Genomic DNA, 12,902 nt, shown 5'->3' with positions numbered 1-12,902 from the left:
GATTAATTTATTGATTTGTAAGAACAATAAAGTGACTTCTTTTTACTTCTTACATCCACGTCTTACAACTGAGCATCTGAATGAATGCACAAAAACATGCTGCCGTCGGTGATGATGATGTGTCTAAGGTGCAGTAAGAAACAGGATTAAAAAAAAGTAAAAACATAAAAACAACATTTTGATTGTGCAGCATTATTAAGCTCTATTTTTGAAAACATCTTAAAATTTAGGAATCTTGCGTTTATTAGTTAGATTTTTGTTTAGTTATTTCCTGAACTCCATGACTTATTTTGAATATTATAACAGAGGAAATTGTTTCATTCCCACGTGCAGAGAGATGAAGAACTAAAAACAAATCCAAACAAATTATTGACATCTTTTCCAATCAATAACTTTGATCCACCATGAATCTAAGGACCTCCATAAAGGCTAGCAGAGGCGGCGTTCATTGCAATTCATTACTGGGCAACATTTAGTTAATTATGTGGATCTTCCAGTGGCCAGCAGCCAAACCACAGTCATGTTGATGCTCTAAACTGTGGCTAAACACAACCACAAGGAGAAAATCCTCTCAACATGTCCAGATATGACTTTTCATTTAGCCAATAGCTTGTTTATGTCAGGCCTGGGTATCCACCAAACAAACACAACCGCGACACATAAATGTTTGTTGACTCTGAGCAGGTCATTTGTGGGGAATGCAAGCTGTTTGGTGTGGGATGATGCAGATATTTAGTTAGCATGTGTGCGTGCGTGGACGCAAACACATACAAATACTGTATGCGGTTGGGTGTGTATGTATACATGTGTGTACCAAGCGTCTTCACCAAACATATGCATGTACTTTAAGTAACCTCTGTTTGCAAATACGAACGGGTGAAGTGTAATTACCAGAGTCACAGGAGGTGACACAAATACTGAGTCACCACATTTGTCTGATGAGTGAAATCATGATTTCACCTCAACTCCAATCAGAGTTCTGAAAAATAACAAAAGTTATAGAAAACAACAGTGTGTTATTGTCTTTACATGGAAATCCTAAATCGTAACAGTGACATCACTCTCTAAACTCCACTCATATCCAATTAAAACCTGTTCTATAAACACTACATCCCACCGTAAACAGTGCTTATACTTGCAGCATATGTGATAGTCATCAATGTCGTCCGTGTAACTGTGACCAGATGGTTGGCACGCTCATTTGACGGCAAATTTAAACACTTACAAGTAGTGCATTACACTGAAAAGCAAATATCGTCATGTTGATCTACTTTTAAGATGCAAAATACCAGGTCAAAGCCATTTATTCATTATGCCAAATATGCTTTTAGTCACTGTTCAGCTGGCCTCTAATTCTTCACCACCTGAGGGGCAGTGGACCTGGCGTGAGGAGGGAAACGCTGTTTGGTTAAGAAGAGATATCCTGTCTACACCTGACGTCATCTGCGGCTTCTGTTTTGTTATTTTCTTCTCTTTGACACCTTATCAGTGTCAGTCTGTGTGTGTAAGAATAAAGACGCTATGTTGAAGAGACAGGCAGTAAACAGTCAGTAAAACCTAACATGAACACCCCATAGATTCAGATTCCACGTGTCATGTTAAAGTGACTCAGCAGATGTCAGACCCAGTGAGCAGTTTGCTCTGATGTCACTTCCTGTGGTCTTTTGGTTCATCTGCAGCGTTTCTCCTTTTCTCCACATCTCTGTGAACGTCCGAGCAAGAAACGAACCCACAATGCATTTCTGTTCATGGAGACGCTCACCAACAAGGAGACTGAAGACAATCAGGTCCGGTTGAAAGTTAGAGCAGCAATGTAGGCGATAGACTAGACTACCTGTAGGAAAACTCTGTCACAACCTTCACGTTTTAAATTTATCGACAGGGCCGGCCTCCTGTAGGAACTAAATGATGCGTTGGGTAGGAACCAATCTTTACCGGGTTAGGTTTCTGCCCAGAAGCATTAACAGTTTTTTGACCCCTGAACTCTGGATGTTTTGCTATTTGATGTTAACTATTGTGAGAAACGTGATGAAATAAAAGAGTCAGCGGTCTTACACCAGGAGCCAGTGTGACTAGCCACTGTGGCTCAGGGTGAAGGAGTTGAGTAAGCCACAAAAAGCCACACTCTGTCCAAGACAGTGGTGAAGGGTGCGGACGACCAACGCTCATCACGGGGGGGGGTCTGCCCCCCCCCCCACCGAAATTTTTTTTAGAAAATGGGGTTGTTTTCCTGCATTCTGAGGGTAAAATCTTGTGTTCAGTTTCCCTCCAAAAAGCCACTAAAGCCAACAGCTGAAGCTGAACTCTCTTTATTTCTGTCCTACTTTATGCAGGAATGAATGTGAGATTCAACCATTGAAAACTTCATTCACTCTGAAGATACAGTCAGACTACATATTACTCAGTGTTTACTGGTAGTTTACTGAGACTAGGAGACATTTAACTTTGACTTAGACAACACCATTGGTATGTCATAGTTTAGTTTAGTTTTTAAATTCAATAACATGATTTTTCATTTCAATTTAAAAATGAAAAATATCAAGCGAGGTGAAAACACATTTACATGCATTTACATGCGTTATTCCTGCTGGTCAGAGGGATCAAAAGTCTAAGACTACAACAAAAGTATTGATAATATTTTATTGACCTTCTGATCGGTCTGTCACCACTCCCCCCCCCCCAGCATTCACCATCTGTTGTTCAATTAGAATTTTAACACAAACTCTACCACATAACACTGGATTCTTCATTTCTTTCGATCGATCGTCCTCTCCTTGTCGTACACCAATTCGCGGGTTCAGCTTGTAAAAATAGAATATTTTTGTTTTTCATTGGACGAGAGGAGGTCATGACCCGAGTGCATATTTAATGACCTGGAGCGTTCGGGTCACTTCGGCTGTTTCCGTCGGCTTTTTCTCTCGCTAGCGAGAGAAAGAGTTTGTTATCGCTCGGGGATTTTCGCGAGTCCAAAAAAGTTGTAAGTTTTAGCCTTTTTTTCCTAAAAATAAGAACGCCACTGTGGCTACACAGGCTAAAAACCCTGTAGCAAATCTGGAGTTTACTTCGCCTATGGCGACGTGGCGAATGGCTAGAGCAAGACCAGAGTAATCAGACATAAAGGGTGTGTCAGTGCATCTATACTCATCAGGAGCAGTATGGTTTCAGTTTGAACATTATATGAATTCCTATATAATAATTGTATTCAATTACAATTAGATTAAAAAGTGTTTTCAATCATTGCCTTCTGTTTTTCCTGACACTTCATATCATGTATTAACTTAAAGGTTGTTGCTTAGTTTGTTGTCACGAGAAGACCATTTATAGGATTTACTACCAACCTTCCAAAGTTCACTTGTGCTTTAAAAATTGCAAATATTGAATAATTTTCTGAAGAATATTAACCGCACGTTGCCAAAAACCATTTTCTTCTCCCCACTCACCAGCTGCTTGGGCTTCTTTTCAATTGGTCTGGTTTATATTCACTAGACTGCGATGGCCAATGACTGCATTTTTTTCATAAACTCATGAAGTCTTTGGACAAACAGTCTGTTCTTGGTTAAGTTGATTAATTAAGACAATCCCATCCACTGTGTGTATTTGAAACAAGTTTACTTCACGGATCTGTCCGAGTCTTTGAAGTCCACGCGACCTAGCAACGGATCCTTCACACAGGTACGAGTGTGAAGGTCAGGGAAGGCTAAGCGTGCAACAAAAGGCTAAGAGCCTAGAAGGCATCTTGGTCTGAACATGGATTACGTCTCATGAACTCAATCCCTTTAAGCCATGTCATAAACTCACCAAGGTATTAGACAGATTCTGCCGTAAGAATTCCTTATGACATCTTAAAACCATTTTGCGCACAGCGGCAGAATAAACTTATTAAAGATTGGGAAGGTGTTGCTTAGCTTACCAGATATGTCTTTGACTTTGTCTCTGGAGCTTTTTGATGCTTCATTCCAGCCATTTTTACGGAACATCAAAATCTGACCACTTCACCTGAAGTCTGGAGCCCATATTAGGCACCTGAAGGCTACGACTGATCTTGGGGTGTAACCTCACGCATTTACATGCATTGACATAGCAACAACAGGAAACAATAGCAGAGATATCTGGAAAAGCTTTGGTCTAATACTGAAGACAAACCTGTGTCTGTCTCTTAGATTCTCATTCCCTACATGCAGGGTTCTCCTTTGCGTGCATCCTTGCGTCCTTTGACGCACATTTTTTGGCAGGGATGCACAATAGTCAGACAGCGTACGTCCCTGAGATGCAAGTTTTAAATGGATCCATTCAACAAAAATATTCACAATTTATACATTTCTCCAATTAAATATCAAACCTGGAAATCGCAATTATGTTTTGATCTCGCGAGTTTCTCATTACAAGACTCACCTGCGTGATTCTGTCTCATTAAAATCTACCAAACGGCAACAAGACAGTATACAAATAAGCACTATACAAACAAAGGGTGATTGACTGATTGATCGATCATCACCATGCTTCTGAAATAGATGGAAAAGTTGGAGAAAAACCAAGTGACAGTGAGTGCTTTCTTGCATAAAAAACAATCTAAAGTTTGAAGAAAAAGAGACAGATATTACTACAGATATTACTACAGACATTACTACAGACATTACTACAGATATTACTACAGATATTACTACAGATATTACATAAATGTGTGTGGAGAAGGCTCTGTCAGCTTGGTGCAGTGTCCACAGGAGAATATATGAATTAAAAGGAAAGAAAACTATTGAGTGAAAAGCAAAAGTGGAATAAAGCTGTATTACATCTTTATTTGTAAAACTTTTTTGTAAAACATTTTGATAAAACTAATATATAATTTTACATCAAACAGTTATGATATGATTATTAATAAAATCATTGAGATTAACAGTTTGTTTAGTTTCATTTTGTACTTTTGTAATGTCCTTACGTACGCTTCTACTGTTTATTCTGTTATTACTTTTGGGATTCATAACCGTCATGTTGGGATCACAAACTTTTCATGAAGCGCATCCCAGGGATGCACTATTTCTGGTGCTCAAATGAATTCTGTACATGCATTCTTGTTTCTATGACTTACAGCTCCACTGATCTTCTTGATGTTCTCACCTGAATGATCAGGTGGTTTCTACACGCTATAGAACCCGTGAAGCAAACATGACTGAGCAGGAGATCTACACATGTCATCTCTATTAACCAGCTGATGGTTACATAATAATGCTACTGTGTGACTCCAGTCTAAGAACTGTCTGCTGTACATGTAACAATTTACATGTATGTAAGGCAGAGGAGAGAAGTGCCTGTTAGCACATGCAAACAGTCTCACCGTCTGGAAGTTCCATGAGATGTGAACAAACCTGACAGCAGCTCTCTCATAATGCAGGGTAACAAAAGGATCCAAACACATGTTGTACATCTGGACCAACTTAATTTAAACACATTACTTATTGTTGCAATTATTCGTGTCATACAATGTAATTAGACATCATAGGAAAACCATATGCTGGTTTTTAGCAGCCCAAACGACGTAGGATACATGTGCCAATTCAGTTTGCGTGAACTTTAAGTGGATGCATGTGGGAAAGACTAATTCAAGAACAAACCAGCAACATGGAGCCAGTCTGGATAACATTAATCAGCAAGAACCGTCAATGAGAGGTGAGATAAACAGAACGAATCTCACCAAAGCCCGACTTAACATTAGCTTGACTAACTAAACGCAGATACACATAAAAATTTCAGATCTACAAGCCAATCCATCCTGTCATGAACATATTTAATTGGAGCTCTTCATTCATTAATTCATTTAGTTTTTGCGACTGCTAATCCTGATTATAAGTGGGCTGGATGGAGGTCGAGCACATCCAGGTCAAGTCACTAATACATCCCAGAATCACACGGGTAGACAAACAACCACATGGTTACCATTAGAAAAAGATCAGATCTTGTCTTACTTACACGTGTCGTCACATTTGATTAAAATTACCCCAACATCTTGTTAGAAATAACGTTTGTCACCACGTAGAGGCACAACATCTAGTTTTCAGCTACATGCAGTCCATGTTGAGCTTCTCTCAATTGGCAGTTCTCTCTTTGGATTTCTGTCTGGTTTAAAAGTCAGCACACATACATGTAACGTGAACACAGAATGATGCTGTAGAAATGTTTGATGCAAAACATATGAAACGTACAAACTGAACACATCTGTTTTGAAGAAATAGATCTGAGATGCGTAAGAACCTGTCAGGTTCTTCAGCCCAGTCCTGGACCGAACATCAAACCGTTCCAGAATATCATTCGGTTCAGATGAGGACTGCTAGCTTTGTTATCAGCACCGACTGCAAGTCTCGCTTGAGGACTGACAGCATTTTTATTGCATATTCATTTTGATATGTCCTAACATGATAAATGGTGAAGAAAGCAAAAATACACTGATATTTCTGCTTTAATACAAGCACAAAATTTATGACGTTATTGTTCTGCTAATATGACAGACTTCATTCTCATAATATCACTTGTTTTTCTTGTAAAAGTAGGGATTTATATTCATAATATTTGGATTTTTTCATTTCATTCTCTCTTTTTTTCAATGCACTCCCAATACCAATAAGGTTAAAATAAATAGTTTTTGTTGGAAATTTCAGCCACCTTTCTCCTAATAAAAAAATCTGCTGATTGGGAAAATGTGGTTTAAGACTTCTCATGTTGACATAATATCCACTAAAGTTTCACTAATTATCTCCATTACCCCTTTATTATTACCATATTGTTTCCATTACAGGAATAATTATACTGAAACAGCAGTGAAGTGATGTTCATCCTTACCCAAATACACAGACTACACTGAGCCACACACAGACACACTAATGCACTGGACTTGAAGGAAAAAGAGAGGAAACATCAACACATGTGAGTGTTAAGTGAATGGGAGTGTGTCCTGAGGGAACCCAAACAGAGAGTGTTATCAGGGGGAGATAACGGGGCACACTGCAGGGCTGTTGGGCTTAAAGCAGCTGATGCATTACACCAGGAGGTCAACACACAATCCTCCATGTAAAGGCACCATAGATGACCACAGGAATAACCAAAATGAGCAGGTAGAGGACCAAAGACTCACACTATACTAAACTGGTATGACCTTTACATTCCATCTAGAAACGTTTTTAACCAGTTCTGTCCGGCCCATCACCACATGACTGCTGCCTCGTTTTACCCCGGCTTCCCTCTCCACTCACCATCACATCATGCATTTACACTACCAGTGGCTGCAGTAGGACTATTGTCAATCAATCAACTTAGTGCTGCTTTAAAGTTCTCCAAACGTCCATGTCCTGTTCTCCAGGTCCACTCATCTCCCTGTTGTGGTCACATCCTGGCAACACACTCTGTCTTTCCTTCAATCTCCTGCTAATTAGTGCTCACACTTTGTTCTGCCTAGCAGCTCCAACAACACTGTTAAATGTTTAAATTTAATTATATTACACCTTACAGTATACGCCTTGTCTCAGCTTGACCTCTGGATTTTGAGTCCTTTTCAGTTTGTTATCATACAGGTATTCTGCAAACACTAAAGTAATGTCAGTAATGTAGGCAAGCTTTACTTGTTGCAGTTAACATTGAGGGATAAAACTAACCCACTATTAACTAGAACAACCCTTAGTGCCTCTGCCAACCCCAACCAATTGTACTTACCAGTGCTGATGGGCTCTGACTTTGCGGTAACATTCCCACATGTAAGACCAGAGACTGATCGGCTGTAACCAGCTGACACTCGTTCCCAGTTAAGCCATGATCCCTAACCGTGAAATCATATGACCCCTAGAATGCATAGTGTATTTTCTTTGTAGTTCTATCATTTATTGTAAGAATAAAATAAAATGTACAATAATCCTACTACATGGTGAGCCAATATTTGAGGGTCTGTTCAAGTAATATCGGGAGTACTGTGGGTGCATGAGAACAGTGGACCCACAGTTACTTTGGCAGCAATATCCACTGTTTAGAAATGGAACTGTACTTTCAAAGGGTCTGCATCAACACATGATAACATTTATATTTTAAAATTAGTTAAAACAGAGTAGGTGAAATTTATTAAATTAGGTCTGTATTATTTTCATTAATGATGATAAAATAGTTCTGTTGTCTAACCAGAAGACCCACACACAATCACAGAATCTAAAACCAGATCCCTTCCAGAGGTCAATAAAAGTCTGGCAGAGACAAAGTGCAGCTAAATCAGAAGCTAACAACAGGTGTGTGGTAGAATGAGCAGACTCGAATCTCATTGGCTGGCATACGGGGCTTGAAGGTGTGGCGGAGGGTGAGTTTGGAGCAGTGGTGGTAAAAGGCTGGGGAGGAAGAGGAGCAAGACGCTGCATTTGGGTCTCTGACAGCTTAACTCCTCAGTGAAATGAAGATTTTTGAAAATACAGTCCCAAAAAAGTAAATATTGTGATCGTCGAGTTGATATTTTCTGACGCTCTTACTATTGGTAATATATATTCCACAAAATACTAACCAATAGACACAGATGCCCATTTTGACCCACAAAAGACACTTAAATATCAATGGTAAAAATATCGCTTTTAGTTTGTAGTGACTTAAGTCAGAAAATATTCACATGATTAAAATGTTACCAAAAATAAATTATATTTTCACTGAAGGACTAAAATACGTAATCAACTTCACAAGCCAAAATGAACACTGCTGCCTTCAGCTCTAATCTGGAGGAGAAAAACATCTCTTTGCATCATGGTTAATGAATATAAATAGAACATCACGCTCTGCTGTACTTTATCTGTGAAGTAACACTCTGGTTGTGTTTCCTCAATGCACAGTGCTTCAGTTATCAGCCACACAAAAGCTTCGGTGCGTTTCCCTTTTCCTCATGTTGACGGCTCCGGATCACAAAAGGCCCGACAAAGTGAGGATCCTTTTATTGTGGAAAAGTCACACGGGTAATGTTGGTTTCTGGGATGTGATCCTGCAGGCAGTGCAGGGACACGTCCTAGCAGTGATCTCCTACAACTTAAAACGTAAACTCTATCATTACGCTAAATTGGGTTTTTCCTAATGCCCATAATAGTAAGTAAACAAGTCCCAAAGCCATGAAAGATTTAAGAAACGCTGCAGCCTGAGCTCGCGCTGCCATGCTGCAATCATGTTATTAATGGAAGAAACCAGATTGTTTGGATATCATATCCCCATGATAATTAAACCCAAATGTTTGGAAACGAGAGCTTATCCAGTACATGACTGTTGGCCGTATCGCAGATGAATTGATTCGGTGTGCGTAAATAAACACACGGATAAGAGGGTTTGCGCACGACAGTAAGCAAATACTAGCCTTGTTTTTTTGTAAATCCAAAGAAGTCCAGTTATCACGTTGTTATGACGTTTAAATTGAGTGTGGTTTAAAGACACAGAAGAAAGACAATTGACATCAGCGCTTCGATGCATGTGGTTTCTAACAAATACCACACAAAACATTCAGCCTTTTGGGATCTGTCCATTGGTGTTAGACGAGTCAGGCTCAAACCCTCCATACACCCTCATAGTTTCACTTACCAGTGCGTTTCTCTGGGACAGCTGCTTTCCATGAGCAGTAATTGGATTCACTTGTTTTAAATTGCTCCACTACTGTAGGCTCTGTCCATACCTCACCTCAGATACGCGATTATTCAAGTTTTACATCCAATTTCCCGTGAAGTAAATACCCAGTGGAGAGTTGAAGCGTCCTCACAGTCGCTGCTTCCTGCTAGTATTTATCCAGCCACCATAGTGCATCAGAGCACCCGGCCTGCCAACATGGAGCTTTGAATGATGCTCATCTGACAGTGACTTCCTTCCTGCGCCTAGTGCCACTATCAATAGAATTGACCAAATGTGGCCCTCCACATCACTTTATGTGGCCCGCAAGAGCATAAAAGGTCAGGGTGTCGAAAAATAAATAGGTCAAAAGTGTGCTTTGATCAAAAACTACGTTTCCCACAATGCAGTAGTTAAGCTAATTTTAACTCTGACAAAAACGTTTTGGTGTCTGATGTTATTTTTCTTTATTGATTGATAGTTTGATCCTTGATTGATGGAGTTCTGTGGGTTTAATAACCTGTCAAATGAAAAGGATTCATGTTAGAACAGAGAAACTGTCTAACTGTACTGTTTTTAACTTGAATAAGTTAATAAGTTTAGAGTTAATTAAGGAGTAGTTACATTTATGTTACGTAGCCATGATGTTGATGTGGCGCTCGGTGGAAATGAGTTTGACCCCCCTGATGTAGAACGAAGAAAAATATTAATGCAACACTCTTTTTCTTGCTTCCTTTTTCATGAGAGGAGCTCAGAGATCTAAAACATTTTATACAAACACAAAACAACCGTTTCTCTCAAACATTGTTCACAAATCTGTCTAAACCTGTGATAGTGAGCACTTCTCTTTTCCCGGGGTAATCCACCCCACCTCACAGGTGCATCAAAATGCCGACTAGACAGAATGATTATTGCACAGGTCCACTTGTGAATGTGAATTAGATCTAGTTAATTTATTAGTACAGAGATTTCACACATTATTAATGCAGTAATAATGGACAAACCCACTGCTGTTGCCCTACTAGAATGCCTGTACTGTTATCTACCATGTGTACCGTTTTGAAGCCTCTACTTTGACATTGCAGTGGTTGACTTCTTATTTTTATGGAGCCAAATGTGACCATATTTTGAGAAAAGGGTGGAGCAGATTAGAATATGCCTTGCTGCAACTCTTTTCTGATTGGGTTTAACTGAACACAATGGTAACATCATGGTAACGAGTCAATCTCAAAGTAACCACGCCCTAACGCTTGAGACAATTAACATCATGTTGTGATGAAGACGTAAATAGTTTAATAATAATTCAGGCAAGCCTGACAAAAAATAATCTCATAGTCTGTAATCATAATTTAAAGTATCCAGATTTGTAATAGATAACCCTTAATATCTGTTGGCGTGACGTTTTTATTTGGTCCCATTTCAAATTACGTACACTCACAAACACCAACCCTCTAAAAAAAAATAAAATCATTGCCAGTCCTGGACATCTAGGTCCATGCCAGAATTAAATGTCTATTCTGGCACGAGACCCTTCCTCCCGCTGAGATCCGAGGAAATCTGTTCAGCAGTTTGCGTAATTCTGTTGACAGTCGGGCTAACAAACAAACAGACTGAGTGAAACAACCTCCTTGGCAAATGTGATGAACATGTTTACTAGACAAGATCAGGCCATATTGTCCTCTTGTCTGTCCCTCAGTGGAGCTGGAGTGTTAAGATAATAAGATAAAATAAGTTAAGATAAGATAAGATAAGATAAGATAAGATAAGATAAGATAAGATAAGATAAGATAAGATATTCCGTTATTTGGCCCACAGTGGGGAAATTCCAAATTCTGAGCACAGCCATCAAAAACCTGGTATTCAGACATCACTATAACCAAGTCTCCTTTTCATACATTATATCGGGTTTCCCAAAACTAGGATGAAGCCTGTTCTACATTTTGTGAAAACCAGGATAAGAACAACCTTGATCATAACTGGGATGTCAGATTGAATCCACGAAGCAACAAAAATGTCAATACGGAAGAAAACGACTGATTCTCAAGGAGAATTAACGTGTAAATTAAAAATACAGAGCATCGTGTTTACACTCCTCTTCCGCCACAAATGTGTCCCGTGTTTTGATGATAGAAGCACAGTCAACGCTTGTGAATAAACAGCATCACCGTTGAAATATTTGGTGCTACCTATGGCCTGTGGAAAGATGTTCCAAGCATATAAAGGCTATTCTATTCTATTCTATTCTATTCTATTCTATTCTATTCATATATGCATGGGACTTTCTTCAAAGCATTTTGCAGTTCAATTGAACAAAACAAACATTTAACAACCTAACACTAAAATGACATAAATATGTTGTTGGGGTAGATACCCAAAGGTCTGGAAATCCAGAATGCATGAGGTGAGAATGCATGAAACAACGTGTGGAGGAAAAAGATCATCAAAGACCTACATGGAATTCATTATTACCAGATCCTGTGAGGTAAAGCTGACTTAAACGTTTCAGATAATTTCCTTCAGGTGTCATTTGATTATTGCTTCTGGGTAGTCTTATGTATATGAAGCCACTGAGAGGATGTTACCCACTTACTTTCAGATGTTGTTAGAATGTATTAATGCCATTAGACTAAAAAATATGAGGAAACTGAGTTTTCAGGGGTGAAAAGCTAACCGTAGCGTTACAGCTGTGTTAGCTGTGTTAGCTGTGTTAGCTGTCAGGATTGTAGATTTGGACCTGACTGAATATGTCAATAAGTCGTTCAACCCTTTTAAATCACACCGTTTTGAATTTTCCCCTTATAAAATTATTTAAATCCATTCCATTTTTTGTAAAAAAGCCCCAAAACCTCTAAATTATGGAAAAAGTCCATCTACCAGTAGACATCTGATTGAACTAACTTCAATATTCTCAAGATCAGTCTGCTGCCATCAGGTAGGAGACTGCAGAGCCTGGGCCAAAACCAGCGGCTGAAGGACCAGGCGGTCAGGAGGCTCAACTCCCTCCCTGCCCTCCCCCCAGCACCTGACTACCTATCTCTCGCTCCCCCCGTCAACTCAGGGAGTGCTCACATGTCACTTTCCCCTACAGGATTAAAGAGTGTATAGAGACGTTTACCGTCCCTTTGTGTTTCGTCTTATACTTTGTGTTGTACTGCCTATGTTGTACTGCCTGAGTTGTACTGCCCGTTGTACTGCCTATGTTGTACTGCCTGTTGTACTGCCTGTTTACCGTGGGTCAGAGAGGACTGCAATTTCATCTGTGTTGCATGTTGGGCATACATGGTACGTTTGACAATAAAGTTGACTTT

The 12,902-nt window shown here is 39.4% G+C and overlaps 1 protein-coding gene across 6 annotated transcripts in view; it reads right to left on the bottom strand.

Moving 5' to 3' along the window:
- myocd (myocardin) overlaps nucleotides 1–9,714 on the bottom strand; it is a 102,251-nt gene extending 92,537 nt beyond the window's left edge. For all 6 annotated transcript variants that reach the window (XM_068305106.1, XM_068305110.1, XM_068305112.1 and 3 more), the window contains exon 1: nucleotides 9,574–9,714. The gene's annotated coding sequence lies outside the window, so the exon portion shown is untranslated. The remainder of the gene's footprint in view (nucleotides 1–9,573) is intronic.
- Between the last annotated feature and the right edge of the window lie 3,188 nt (nucleotides 9,715–12,902).

Source organism: Antennarius striatus, chromosome 21 (assembly GCF_040054535.1).
Source record: "Antennarius striatus isolate MH-2024 chromosome 21, ASM4005453v1, whole genome shotgun sequence".
Taxonomy (NCBI): Eukaryota; Metazoa; Chordata; class Actinopteri; order Lophiiformes; family Antennariidae; genus Antennarius; species Antennarius striatus.
This window is presented reverse-complemented; position numbering and strand designations above follow the sequence as displayed.